The sequence below is a fragment of the Hylobates moloch genome, unplaced genomic scaffold (assembly GCF_009828535.3).
Source record: "Hylobates moloch isolate HMO894 unplaced genomic scaffold, HMol_V3 SCAFFOLD_28, whole genome shotgun sequence".
Classification (NCBI taxonomy): domain Eukaryota; kingdom Metazoa; phylum Chordata; class Mammalia; order Primates; family Hylobatidae; genus Hylobates; species Hylobates moloch.
This window is the reverse complement of record NW_026652303.1, coordinates 520,393-534,829: the sequence shown is the minus strand read 5'-3', so window position 1 is coordinate 534,829 and position 14,437 is coordinate 520,393. Positions and strand designations below refer to the sequence as shown.

Genomic DNA, 14,437 nt, shown 5'->3' with positions numbered 1-14,437 from the left:
TTAACAAATGAATTCTAAAACTTATATGGAAAACTGAAGGGCAAAGTATAACCAAGACATGTCTGAAAATAAAAATAAGGGGGGGTGTTTGTTCTATCAATAATATAGAAGTCATAATAATTAGGCAATGGCATGGGAACAGATATATAGATCAAAATAATAAAACTCTCAGAGAGCTGAGTAACATTCAGGCATTTATGCAATCCTGGCTTAAATTAGAGTATGCATCTTTATCATTCAGGAATGACAGACTACTCAAAAATGGTGCTGAGATATTTGCACTTAAACATATAAAAAATTACACCTCCAAGTGATAATACATGCAAAAATAAACTCAAAAAATGAATAAAAAAATAGATGTTACAAATTCTAAAACCGTCATAAAAATGTAGACTATAGCTTCAGAGCAGAAAGGATTTCTTACTATAAGATCAAGCTCAAAAGGAAAAGCTTTTTTTATATAGTTTAATTTATTAATAACTTTTGAGCAAATAAGGAAACCATAAATAAAAGAAAAATAGAGAATCATACTGGAAGATACAAAGGAATATTATCCATAATAATAAGTAACAGATTGCAATTTAACAACATAAACACCTAATAGAAAAATTGGCAAACAAATTTGCAGGCAGTTCATAAAAGAGGAAAATATAAATACTCCAAATTAAATGAATAGATGCTCAGAACTATTAATCAGAGAAATGTGGATAAAAAAGTATTCCACATCCAAATTTTCCACAGTTAAAAAGTCATACGATATCAATTTTGGAAAAGTACTTGGGTAAATTAAAAACTCCTCACACTAATGGTAGGAATATACATTGAGAAATCACTTTGAAGAACAATATTGACTACACGTAGTTCACAATACACATAACCTATGACAAACTCCATTTTTATGTTTATACACTGGAGAAACTCAAACCTGTATATGAAGACACTAATTATAGTATATTTAACACCTTAAATTGGAAACAACCTGTTATGGACTGAATGTTTATGTCCCCCTCAAATTTGTATGTTGAAATTTAATCCCAAATGTAGTGATATTTGGAGACGGGGCCAAATGTAATGATATTTGGAGGTGGGGCCTTTCAGAGGTAATTAGGTCACAAGAGCAGAGGCTTCATGAATGGGATTAGTGCTCTTATAGGAAGAGGACAGAGAGTTGGTTCTTCTTCTCCCCATGTAAGGGCATGGAAAGAAGATAGTCATCTAAAATCAGGCAGCAGGCCCTCACTAGACACCAAATAGGCCATCACCTTGATCTTGAACTTTCCAGCCTCCAGAACTGTGAGAAATAAATGTCTGTTATTGATAAGCCACCCTACATACGGTATTTTATTATAGCAGCCCAAACTAAGACAGAAATTGGTACTGAGAAGTGGAGTGCTGCTATAACGAATACCTAACAATGTGAAAGCAGCTTTGGAACTAACCAAGAGTTGTGAAGTACATCTAGAAGAAGCCAAGATTGTCATGAAGGGATTTTTAAGGGTGATTTGGTTAGGGCTCAGAAAGGGAAGAGAAGAGCTGTAGCGAAGGCTTCCATCTTCTTAAAGAATACATACGTAATCATGGACAGAATGTTAGTAGAAATATGGATAGTAAAGGCCATTTTGATGAATTCTCAGATTGAAGTAAAAACATGTTATTATCCTCATTAACACTGTAAATTTCACTGTCCTTTTCTCCATCTTGTGCAATGGAGAACAGGCAGCCCTTGTTATTAAGCAGCAAACAACTTGGCTGAACTGTGTTCATATTATTAGTGTTTTGTGGAAGTTGGGACTTATGAGCAATGAAGTTGGCTATTTAGCTGAGGATATTTCTCAGCAAAGTGTTGAAGGCACGGCTTTGTTCCACCTGACTGTTCAGTAAAATGTGAGAAAAGAGAAATGATGTGAAGAGGGACTTATCAAACAACAAGAAACTAGAACTTAACGAGCTTGGAAAATTCTCAGCCAATCCATATTGCACAAAATGAGAAAGCATGTTTAAAAGAGAACACTGAAAGTATTACCAAGCCACCATTTGATAAGGAGATTAGTATGGTGTGAAGCATGGACTGAATTAGCTACCTCAGCAGGAAAACTGCCAGTTTGAACTCAATGGGAAGGATATGGGAAGGAATGAAGAAATGTCAGATTTTTTGGATTTTACAGGGAAGACCATAAAACTTTTCAGCTGCAAACATGATCTATTCTTCAAGACAAGGGAAGAATGACCACAAAAAAGTGATTCAGAGATCGTAAGGGCTTCATCCTATGTTGCAAAGGGTGGAGGAAGAATTGCCTAATTTTCAACAAGTTAGATTACCTCCAATCAAAGGCATGGGGGTAGGACTGGGAGGAGCTGTGGAGGTTTGGTGCCTGCCCAGCAGAACCCTGGGACTGAGACCCCAATTTGGCAGAGGTGCAGAGCAATATCTCAACTCTACGGGTCTGGAAAATGGGACCTCTGCCCCAGTAGGCCTGGAGTGTATGGCATCAAGCACAGAGGATTATTCTCCAGCCCTGAGATATGGAGTTTGACTTGCTAGGTTTGGGACTTAAAAGCTGTCACTCTTTTCTTCTTTCCTATTCCTTTGCTTCTGAAATGGGAATATCTATTCTACGTCTGTCCCTCTACTATAGTTTGAAAGCACATAACTTATTAGGTTGGTGCAAAAGTAATTGTGGTTTTTTTTGCCATTAAAAGTGGCAAAAATCACAATTACTTTTGCATCAACCTAATATTTGGTTTTACATGTTCATAGCTGGAGAGGAGTTCTGTCTCTGAATGAATGATACCTTGAGAATCACTCATATCTGATTTAGATGATAGTTAGATAAGACTTTGGACTTTAGACTTGAGAACCAATGCTTGAACAAGTTAAGACTTTTGAGGCTACTGGGATGGAAATAATGTATTCTGCATGTGAAGACATGAATTGTGGAGGGCCAGGAGCAGAATGTTAAATACTGAATGTCTGTGTCCTCCTCAAACACATATGTTGAAATCTAATCTCAGGGTGATATTAAGAGGTGGGGCCTATGGACAGGGTCATTAGACAGTGACGGTGGAGGCCTCATGAATGAGATTAGTGCCCTTAAAAAAGGGACCCCCAGATTACTCTCCTGCTCTCTTTCCACCCTGTGAGGATAAAATGAGATGCCAGTAGTCTGCAACCTAAAAGAGGGCCCTCACCAGAACCCAACCATACTGGCACCTTGATCTCAGACTTTCAACTTTCAGAGAAATACTGTGATAAATAAATTTCTGTTGTTAAGTTATCCAGCTTATGGCATTTTGTTATAGCATCCTGAGCTAAGACACAACCAATATTCTCATTTTTCCAGGAATGAATTTTAAAATGGTGATATTGTTATATGTTAATATATAAAACAGCTCTTAAAATGAGTAACTTAGATCTATATGAATCAACTTGAGGCAATCACAAAACAATGTTGAATAAAAAAAGCTTTAAAATATTAAATACAGTATCAACATAATTTTCATAAGCATACAAAACAAACAATAATACATATCTTTTCTGGAGAATATGTGTAACATACGCAGTTACAGAGCATGGACTGGATCCATTACTGGGTGTTTGGGGAGATAACGATCAGGGTGTGATTGCAAAAGAAAGAATTTCAACTTTAATCATTTCTTTAAAAAAGATCTGAAGAAAAATCAAAATATTTATAGTTACATAAATTTGGTATTGAGGCAGAGCACAGTGGCTCATATCTGTAATTCCAGCCCTTTGGGAGGACCACTTGAGGCCAAGAGTTTGAGACCAGCTTGGTAACACAGTGAAACTCCATCTTTACAGAAAATAAAAAATTTAACCAGGCATGGTGGCATACATATGTAGTCCTAGGTACTTGCTACTTGGGAAACTGAGGTAGGAGGATTGCTTGAACCCAGGTGTTCGAGGCTGCAGTGACCTAGGATTGCATCACGTACTCTAGCCTGGGTGACAAAGCAAGAACCTGTCTCAAAAAAGAAAAAGAAAAAAAAGAAAAGAAAAAAGAAAAAGAAAGAAAGAAAAATAGAGTTTTGGGTATGGGAGTATTTATTTTATTTTATTATCTTTTATACTTATCTATATTTTCTTTTCTTTTTCACACACACACACACACACACATCATATATATATATAGCTTTATACCAGGCAGGAATTTCTTGTTTATATCCTGAAAATTTACAGAAAGACTCAAAAACTTTCTTGAGAATTGAATACCTTAATTTTCTCACTGTTAAATACTCAATATTGAAACATTCAGAGGTAAATGCCATCTTGGATATCCATTTATTCAAGAAATCTCTGAGATTGTTGTGGTTTGAAATCACTGTAGAGGGTTTCAAATATTATTTGTTAGATTTGCAAGACCGAGTCAGGGCATGGTGGCTCATGCCTGAAATCCTGCACTTTGGGAGGTTGAGATGAGCAGATCACTTGAGGTCAGGAGTTCAAGACCAGCCTGACCATACATGGTGAAACCCCGTCTCTACTAAAAATACAAAAATTAGCCAGGCATGGTGGCGGGAGCCTGTGACCCCAGCTACTTGGGAGGTTGAGGCAGGAGAATTGCTTGAACTCAGAGGGTGGAGGTTGCAGTGAGCCGAGATCGCACCACTGCACTCCAGCCTGGGCAACAGTGCATGACTTCATCTCAAATAAATAAATAAATAAATAAATAAAAAGATTTGCAAGACTTTCACTCTTTTCTATGTCTTTCAGCGGGCTTAAAAAAAAACATCACAGGCAAACGCTTTATTTGTGCTCTTCTGAAGTAATTGTGTATGTTGTCCCATAATCATCTTCCTTCTGGAAACAAATTCCTACTCATTGATTTCATTTGTGTAGTTCCCATACCATTTGGAACAGATCACTCCTATTTTTCTGACTGAGAGAGAATTCTCTAAGTCCCTGAATACCAGCAGTTCAGCATCTCATCTGTATTTCCAGTCTAAACTTCTGGACCGCCCAGCAAGCAATGAGGTATAATATTTTGCTACATAGCTGGGGCGTCTGAATAATTAGACACACAGAGCAGGCGGAAGACGCACTATCTCAGAGAGCTGCTTAGTGACAGTGCCTAGGAAGGTCCTTCCCAAATCCCTGTCCCTGGTAAGTAAGCATGGAAAATTGCTGCATGCCCTCAGGTGATCACATCCTGGAACCCCTATTTGCTTCTACTTCCTGTGCACCACTGCAAACTGGTGCTGAGGGGATTGGTGTGGGTTTATCAGTAAATACAGAAGGGAAAAATCTGTCTGCTATTTTTTTTTCCTTTGAGTTCACCAATTCTAATTTTTTAAGCCAAACACATTTTCTTAATCTTATAAGTTAAAAAATGAAAAGTTATGTAAAATGAAGCATAACTATGGACTGAAACTCTCAAATATTTTTGAATATGTGGAGGTCAATTCTTTTTTGTCATCCCTACCTCCCTATGGAGGAAGTGTCAAAAACCCATTTGACTTCACATGGTGGAGAAGAACAAGGCAGGAGAAACTGGTCTCTCCTTTGCAAAGAAGGACATACCTGTGCACAAAACTGGGACTTCAGATTTTTTTTTGAGCTGAGCAAGGATGGAAAGTGTTTTGCAGCTGGCATCCTATCAGCCACCTATAAAAACACTTCATCTAGTCCTTATGGTGAGGTGCAGGGAAAGCTGGTATGGAATAAATACTAACGGACCCAGCATAATGGTTTTCCCCTCAAAGCTTAGGCAAATTTATTAATAAGGAACACACATAAATCAGGTGTACTAATCAGAGAAGGTTTTTCATTGTCGTGCATTAGTTATATCTTCCAAGAAATGAGGGGAAATTCGGCTGTAACTTCTAGCTGTCTACAGTTTTACACTGTTACTTCTTTCCCTTCCCCAGGGTCAGGTGCAATGATCAAAACCACCTCACAGGTTGAACAATGGGCCAAATAAAACAAAATACAATGTAAAAAGGATAAATTTAAGGATATGCTACACTTGATCTTAGCCAAAAGGCCGAGAAGCGATGATAAATTTAAGGATATGAACTTGGGTCTAAAAACACTGTTAAGGCTAGGATGGCAGAAACATGGTTTAACAGGAGCATATGAAAAATTCGGGACAGTAAATTCAGCATTAACCAACAGTGTGATGTTAAAATAGTCAATGGCAATTTAGAATGCATTAACAGAAATACATTTTCTAAAACAAGATATAATAGATATTCTCTGGGCTGGTTAAACAGTTATGTTCAATTCTGCTCACTACAATTTAAGAAATAAATTGAAACATGTTCAGAAGACTAAAAGGAGGAGAGTTAACAAAAACTCATGAGCGTCTCATAAGAACACTAGTTTTAGAACAAAGGTGTTTCCTCTAAAGAAGAGAAAGATAATCAGAATCATAATTTTCTAATCACTGAAGTGATGCCATGTAGAAGAGGATAGGAGGATATGCATTCACTTGTAAGATCCCAAAGGTTAGAACATGGATTGACGAATAGAAGGAATAGAAAGGCTCTTTATTCCATATATGGAAAGTCTGCCTGATACTCAGATAAGATCTTAATTCACCTGTTAAGAAGAGCCTCAAGCCAAGCATTCTTGAGTATTTAAGTTACTGGTGAACAAGTCCTTGAAAGAGGTTGATTTAAAGGGGCCTCAAATTTACATAGATGATTAGACAGAAAATCTCTCTTGGTTCTGAGGTTACTATTCCTGAAATGGGCTGCCTAACCTAACTGCTCTCTTCAAAATACAGCTGGGAGTGAGATGATGAATCCCTATTTCTATCAATTTGTACATTCTTACAGATTATATTGTCAGTCTTTGCACATTGACTAATATTCTTCACCCTTTTGTTTAGATACTGTTTTCCAATAGGATTGAAAAACTCTTAAAAGGAAGGGCTGTGTGTGTGTGTGTGTGTGTGTGTGTGTTTTCCTGGAATCCCAGTGTTCTCTATTGTAGATGCAAAATAAATATTAATTATTGAGGATGATGAATATGACAGATTTCTCTGACTATTAAAAATATCTATTTTCCCAAGGCAGAGATTTGGAAGTTTCACATACAATTCTCACAGCCCTAAAGCACAGTGTCAAATTTGAATGGTGCTCCTCATCCTTTCCCAAAGTATCCCTCACAGAGGAAGGGAAAAATTAAGTCTGAATGACCTGCTGCAATGTATACGCTTACATTTTATTTTAAAATCCACATAACATCTGGGTATTTTGATATATATTATATATAAATATAAAAATAAAAGCTTCATATTCTTAACTTTGGAAGAAAAAGAATTCTCCTCCATCTTTCTTAATGGTCAAGATGCCATTGCAGTCAGATCAATTTTGGAAAATTAGGCTGAATTGGAAAAGAAATGAGTCTACACATCGGAATTAGTTCTCATCTCACTCTTGAAGTCACCAAATTTTTAGGACTTAAACTTACAAATATAAACAGGGCAGTCTCTTGTATCACCACTCCCAAGCTGTATTACAATATGGTGAGTAAACAAGCTCTAGAGTCAGACTGCCTCTGTACAAATCTTGCTTCTGTTATCAACTGGATGACCTTTGGTTAGTTACTCCAGCGGTCCCCAACTTTTTTGGCACCAGGGACCAGTTTCATGGAAGACAAATTTTCCACGGATGGGGGTGGGGGATGGTTTTGGGATGATTCAAGCACATTACATTTTATTGTGCACTTTATTTCTATTATTATTACATTGTAATATATGATGAAATAATTATGCAACTCACCATAATGTAGAGCCAGTGGGAGCTTTGAGCTTGTTTTCCTGCAACTAGACACTCCCATCTGGGGGTGTTGGGACACAATAACAGATCATCAGGCATTACATTCTCATAAAGAATGTGCAACCTAGATCCCTCGCATGTGCAGTTCACAATAGGATTCATGTTCCTATGGGAATTTAAAACCACTGCTGATTTGACGGGAGGCAGAGCTCAGGTAGCAAAGCTCGCTGGCCTGCTGCTCGCTTCCTACTATGTATCCCAGTTCCTAACAGGCCACAGACCAATACCTGTCCATGGCCCGGGGTTGGGAACCCCTGACTTTACCTATTCTTATCCTTGTTTCCTCATTGGCAGATAATAATTGATAATAACAGAACACATAAGTACATCCATTCTGCTATAAGGGCTGAATGAATTTGACACATAAATACTTGGAACAAATCTTTGCAATTACAGTAAGTGCTCAGTATGTGGTAGCTCTTTCAAGGTAACACTGAGGAGAGTTGTTCATAATGTTGCCAAAAAGTTAGTGTGGTTCAATGTTTCAGTGCTACAGATGTTGAAGGTTTTCATCATTATCTTCCTGCCGAGAGATCATTTCACTTATATGGTGGGATGTAAAGTTTTTGTATCCATTGGCTGGGATCTTCCTGTCTCAGGGTTCTATACAAAGGCTTAGTCAGTGAGGAAGAAAGACTAATGGTTTGGTTTATTATTTCACCATTGACACTGTACTTTTTATCACATGTAAATGAACTGAGTCTAAAGTGACTCATAGTACCCACAATCAACTCTTTATCCAACAATCAAACTTCATTATAACCATTGCTGTCTTGTCATGGTTGTTGAAAGCATCCGGTTTTACCATGTAGTTGTTGATTCAGTGTGGGGCCGCATAAAGTTATCTGCTCAATAAGCCAAATTTGTGAAGCCCACTTTAGCACTGGGGTGGACAAGGAAGCAATTCACCAAGTACAGATAGTTATTCTTAGTTGTGACGAATTTTTCCTGTGAGGAAAAGCAACCCACTTCTCAATTTAAAATTTCTGATAACTACCCTGCTTCAGCTAAGCCAGCACATATCTATGCAACTGAGCAAGCTTTCAATGTCACTTCTTAGTTCATGACCCATTTATCTAAAAAGAGTTGTCCTGGAGTAATACTACTACTCCTGGAATGGTATACTCGTTAGTGCTTTTTTTTTTTTTCAAAATCACCATGTTTATGATTATATTAAAATGATCAGAAATTCAAGAAATAAATTATTTGTGCATTCAGAGTGAATAATTGGTAAGAATATGGTCTGATCCTTACTTTGGGTGGTCAGAATCTGGCTCCATCAGTGAATATATCCATGTAATTTCTTTTCCTACTTGATATATAACCTTCACTGAAATGTCACTTGATGGTGAGTCAGTAATTCTCTCTTCATGTTCATAATATTTATATATACATAGTTATATATAAATATATAAAAAGACTATAAAATAGTTGCTCCGGTGCTTTCCCCTATTAAAGTACTGAATCAGATTAGCACCAGCTGCCTTCTTGTTTTGGATCATGTATATCTATTGGTCGCATTTAAAAGCATTATTCGACAGAGCTTTTGACAGGGGCACCTTGTGTAGCTCAGCTGCTAGTCTTCGTCCCCAGAAGGTTAAGCCATTTCTATGCTACAGGCCATCACAGTTTTTACTCTTATTATTCTGCACTTCTATCAACTTTCTATTTGCTTCTTTTGACTATGCCCTTTAGGGGGTATTGGCTCTGGAGTAAGAGAGATCTGGAATTGAATCACAAAGTTCTGCCTTGTACTGGCTGTGTGGCATTGAATTAGTCACTTAACCTCTGCCTTTGTTTGCAAAATAGGAAAATATTCACTTCACTCAGTAATTGTAAGGAATAAAAGAAACCTTACTTACTGCTAGTTTTTACTAACAACTGTAACAAGGAGCCAAGTGAAAAGCACTCGATAATTTGTAATCCCAACTATAACAATTGTTCCTAATGTTATTATTACTCCTGGACCAACTTCTGTTTCCATATTTACAATAAAAAGCTGATGATATTTCTTCAGAATTTCATAATGGGTTTTTAAATATCATTGCAAGGGTGATAGATTTATTTGGTAATTACCAAATAACAATTTTAACACAAGTCAAAATTTGGGTCTTTGCTATTCAAAATGTAGTTCCTGGACCAGCAGGCAGCATTCCACCATCTGGGAGGTTGTTAGAAATGAGGATCTCAAGCCCCACCTGAGACTTCCTGTGCCTGAATCTGCATGTTAACAGTATCAACGAATACAGAGTTACAGGTCAAGTGAGTAATATAGGCATTGAGACCTGGGAAGCACTGGCTCAGGCCACACTGAGTTGTGACCCTGAAGGTCTGACCTACTAGGCATTGTGATTGGTGTGTAGGGGAAGTCTGTTTCTCAGAGTTAGAAGGACACAGAGTGTCCTAGTGAAGCCCCAAGTGAGAGAAAAGATTAAGGGCTTGTTGAACGTCTATTCTGTGTTTCACCCTCTCCTTCTGCTCTTTGGGCAGAAATAGGCCCTCTCAGTGTTCACACATAGTACTGCGCACCTGCCACTTTGAGTTGTATTTATGTACAAGCTGGCTTCTCTCACTGGACTCGGACATCCTAAACAGTCTCACCCTTTTTGGTCTTACCAGCACCTGGCAGAGGCACTTCCCCCAGAAAATCTTTGCAGACCTTCCTGGCCTTTGGGAAGGTGCCCAGCACTGCTCCATCTTCTTTGGCCTGTAATTCCCTACTGACTTAGAGTTTTGCCATTTGTAGGTTTTTCCTACAAGGCTCTGAGCTCTTTGAGGGCAGAAGCTGGGTGATTCATCTTAGTATTCTTGGTGCACAAGAAAAAATAATACGAGTTTCAATTAAGTTCCAACCAAGTACTGATATTTTGTGAGCTGGAGCCATTGTTCTATTTTGCTCAGAGAGGAAAAAAAAATCTAATCAGGAGAAATGGCTCTAATAAGGTTTATCGCACTTTTTTTTTTTCTTAAAATGTCGGTGCCTACTAATGTTTGTGTACTTTGGAATTCCAAATACACAATAAATCTATCACCCTTGCAGGGATAATTAAAAACCCATTATGAAATTCTGAACCCAGTATTTCATCTAGAACAACCATTTAAAAATTATTTTGATGCTAGTATTTTGAGAATGCCGTGTGATAAGAAGCATCATGAATAACCTTGAGAACCAGTGAGTTCAGTAAATGTATGTTAAATGAGTGAAAAAAGGAGAATGAGAAGGCATCTTTCTAGTGTAGGTGAGCACTTAGGTTCTCTAACAGAGGCCAGATGTGTACAGTTAAAATGAAGTGGAAAGTCATTCAATTGCTTAGAAATTTTAGAAAGACTGGAAGACAAATATGGACAAAGTAATGCTTTTAAAAATCCAATTTTTACCTGACTTATTCAGGCTTTGTTTTATTTTAGAACAGCAGCATTAGCTTGGGGTGAACGTCTTAATGGGGACAAAAATGCATTACAGTTAGAGCAGCTTTTGTCAGAAATACTGCATGGTGACAACAAGAACCTTTAGAATGGCCCTATTACGTTCACTGTGCCATTCTAAAATAAAAACTCTGTGTTTAATATAGAGTCATAATACGTTTACTTAGGAAAATACTGACAGCACTTTCATCTATGTGACATGTTCATTTCGAGATTCATAAAACTATTTTTCAAAGAGCAGACATGCTCAATATTTCACTACATGTAAAGAAGATAAGGTTAAAATAAGGAAAGAAGAAAAACCACTTAAAATGTGAAAAAATATGCAAAACAAAAACAATAACATTTGAAAAAGGGTATTCCAGAGACTGTTTCCCCTAATAGTTATTAATCATATAATGATTTAAGATACTTATACAAACAGGGATAACAGCTGTGGAAATTCAACACAAGACAATGTTTAAATATCTTAAATGGGAATGAAGAGATTAATACTATGTGGAAATATCCCCAGAAGGAGTTAAAACACATGAAATGTATCCCATTTATGTTTGTGTTTAATGTAACATACCTGTATGTTATTTTTTTTACAACTAAAACAATGTAGGTTACCTGTGATTCTCTCTTTTGTACTTCGTAATACCTGTATATTGAAGAACAGCTTTATTTGGCCATCTCTCCAGATATTAAGCATATGAGAGCAAACATTATCTACGCTTTCCAAAGCTACATTCTATATATTCTGTCTTAAACTAGCTGATATCTATATAAAAGATACAATCAAATAATCAGTCAACCTTTTCAAAAAATCTGTGTTCTACTCAAGGTAAAAATTTGTTGGAGAGTGAATAAAGATGGCATTGAGAAGGTGGAGCAAGATGGCAGATCCCCGTGCCTCCCGCCCACCCCACCCTTCACAAGGACACCAATTAACAACTATTTACACAAGAAGAGCACATCATAAGAACTAAAAATCAGGTGCATACTCACAATACCTGGTTTTAATATCATGTTACTGAAAGAGGTACTGAAGAGGTAGAGAGAAACAGACTTGAACCACCATGTAGACTGCCACCTCTTCTCCCTACCCCCAGCAGTGGCCAGGTGCAAAGAGCATCTCTAGGCACTAAGGGAGGGACAACACAACAATTGGAAGGCTTTGAACTCAGTGCTGTACTGTTAGAACATAAGGGAAAACGACCAAATTCAGCTGATGCCCTCCCACAGAGGGAGCGTTTATATTAGCTCTAGCTGGAGGGGAATCACTACTCCCAGGGGTTGGAACTTGAGTTCCCTCAAACCTTGCCACTGTGGGCTAAAGTACCCTAGGGCCCTAATGAACTTGAAAGGCAGCCTAAGCTACAAGGACTACAACTTTTACAGGAGTCCAAGTGCTGAGCTGGGTGCAGAGATCGTAGACTCGGGGGCACGTGACCTATCAAGACACCAGCCAGGGTGGCTACCAGCTACTGGAATGCTGTTATTTCCCTCTTCTAACCACAGGCTGCACAGCTTGTGGTTCCAAAATAGATCCCTTCTTTGCACCTGAGGAGAGGAGAGGGAAGAGTGGGGAAGACTTTGTCTTGCATCTTGGATGCTCAGCCAAACAGGATACGGCACTAATCAGAGTCATGAGGTGCTCTTTTAAGGCCCTAGCTTCTGGATGACATTCCTAGACACACCCTGGGCCAGAAGGGAACATGCTGCCTTGAAGGGAAGCACCCAGTCTTGGCAGTATTCATCACCTGCTAACTAAAGAGCCCAGGACCATCAAGGCAGTACCTGTACAAGTCTGCAAGAACCACAGCATTACTGGGCTTGGGGTGCCCCCTAAAGCAGACACAGCTAACATCACAACACCCAAGTCCTATCTGCAAAGTTATCCTGAGAAGGATGGTACAAAGGAGCCCAGGCAGTGATGACTACAATAAATACTTAACTCTTTAATGCCCAGACACTGACAAACGTCTACAACTATCAAGACATTGTTGATAGTTGTAGGAAAAAGGGACCTCACCAAATGAACTAAATAAGCCACCAAGGACCAATCCTGAAGAAACAGAGATATATGACCTTTCAGACACAGAATTCAAAATATTTGTTTTGAGGAAACTCAAAGAAATTCAAGAGAACACAGAGAAGGAATTCAGAATTCTATCAGATAAATTTAACAAAGAGAACGAAATAATTAAAAAGAATCAAGCAGACATTCTGGAGCTGAAAAATGCAATTGGCATAATGAAGAATGCATCTGAGTCTCAAAAGCAGAATTGATCAAGCAGAAGAATTAGTGAACTTGAAGACAGGCTGTTTGAAAATACGCAGTCAGAGGAGACAAAAGAAAAAAGAATAAAAAACAATGAAGCATGCCTACAGGATCTAGAAAGTAGACTCAACAGGGCAAATCTAAGAGTTGTTGGCCTTAGAGAGAAGGTAGAGAAAGAGAAGCGTAGAAAGTTTATTCAAAGGGATAACAGAGAACTTCCCAAACCTAGAGAAAGATATCAATATCCAATTACAAGAAGGTTATAGAAGGTTACAGAATACCAAGTAGATTTAACCCAAAGAAGAGTATCACAAGGCATTTAATAAATAAATTCCCAAAGGTCAAGGATGAAGAAAGGATCCTAAAAGCAGCAAGAGAAAAGAAACAACATACAATGGACTTCCAATATATCTGGTGGCAGACTTTTCAGTGGAAATGTTACAGGCCAGGGGAGTGGCATAACATATGTAAAGTGCTGAAGGAAAAAAAACTTTTACCCTAGAATAATAAATATGACAAAAATATCCTTCAAACATGAAGGAGAAATACTTTCCCAAACAAACAAAAGCTGAAGGATTTCATCAACACTAGACCTATCTTACAAGAAATGCTAACAGAGTACTTCAATCAGAAAGAAAAGGAAGTTAGTAAGTAATAAGTAATCATCTGAAGGTACAAACTCACTGAAAGTATACAGAAAAACACAGAGTACTATAACATTGTAACTGTGGTATGTAAACTACTCTTATTCTAAGCAGAAAGACTGAACTATGAACCAGTCAAAAATAACTACAACAACTTTTCAAGACATAGACAGTACAATAAGATATAAATAGAAACAAAAAGTTAAAAATTGGGGGGATGGGCAAGGCACGGTGGCTCACGCCTGTAATCCCAGCACTTTGGGAGTCTGAGGCAGGTGGATCATGAGGTGAGGAGATT

General features: G+C 37.8%; 1 protein-coding gene and 1 pseudogene across 1 annotated transcript in view; both read right to left on the bottom strand.

The window, feature by feature from the left end:
- The window catches only part of LOC116463171 (regulator of G-protein signaling 17), a 120,530-nt gene that overhangs the window by 41,121 nt on the left and 64,972 nt on the right, over positions 1 to 14,437 (bottom strand). The gene's annotated exons all lie outside the window — the stretch shown is intronic.
- Positions 5,853 to 6,014, bottom strand: LOC116463201 (U2 spliceosomal RNA; annotated as a pseudogene).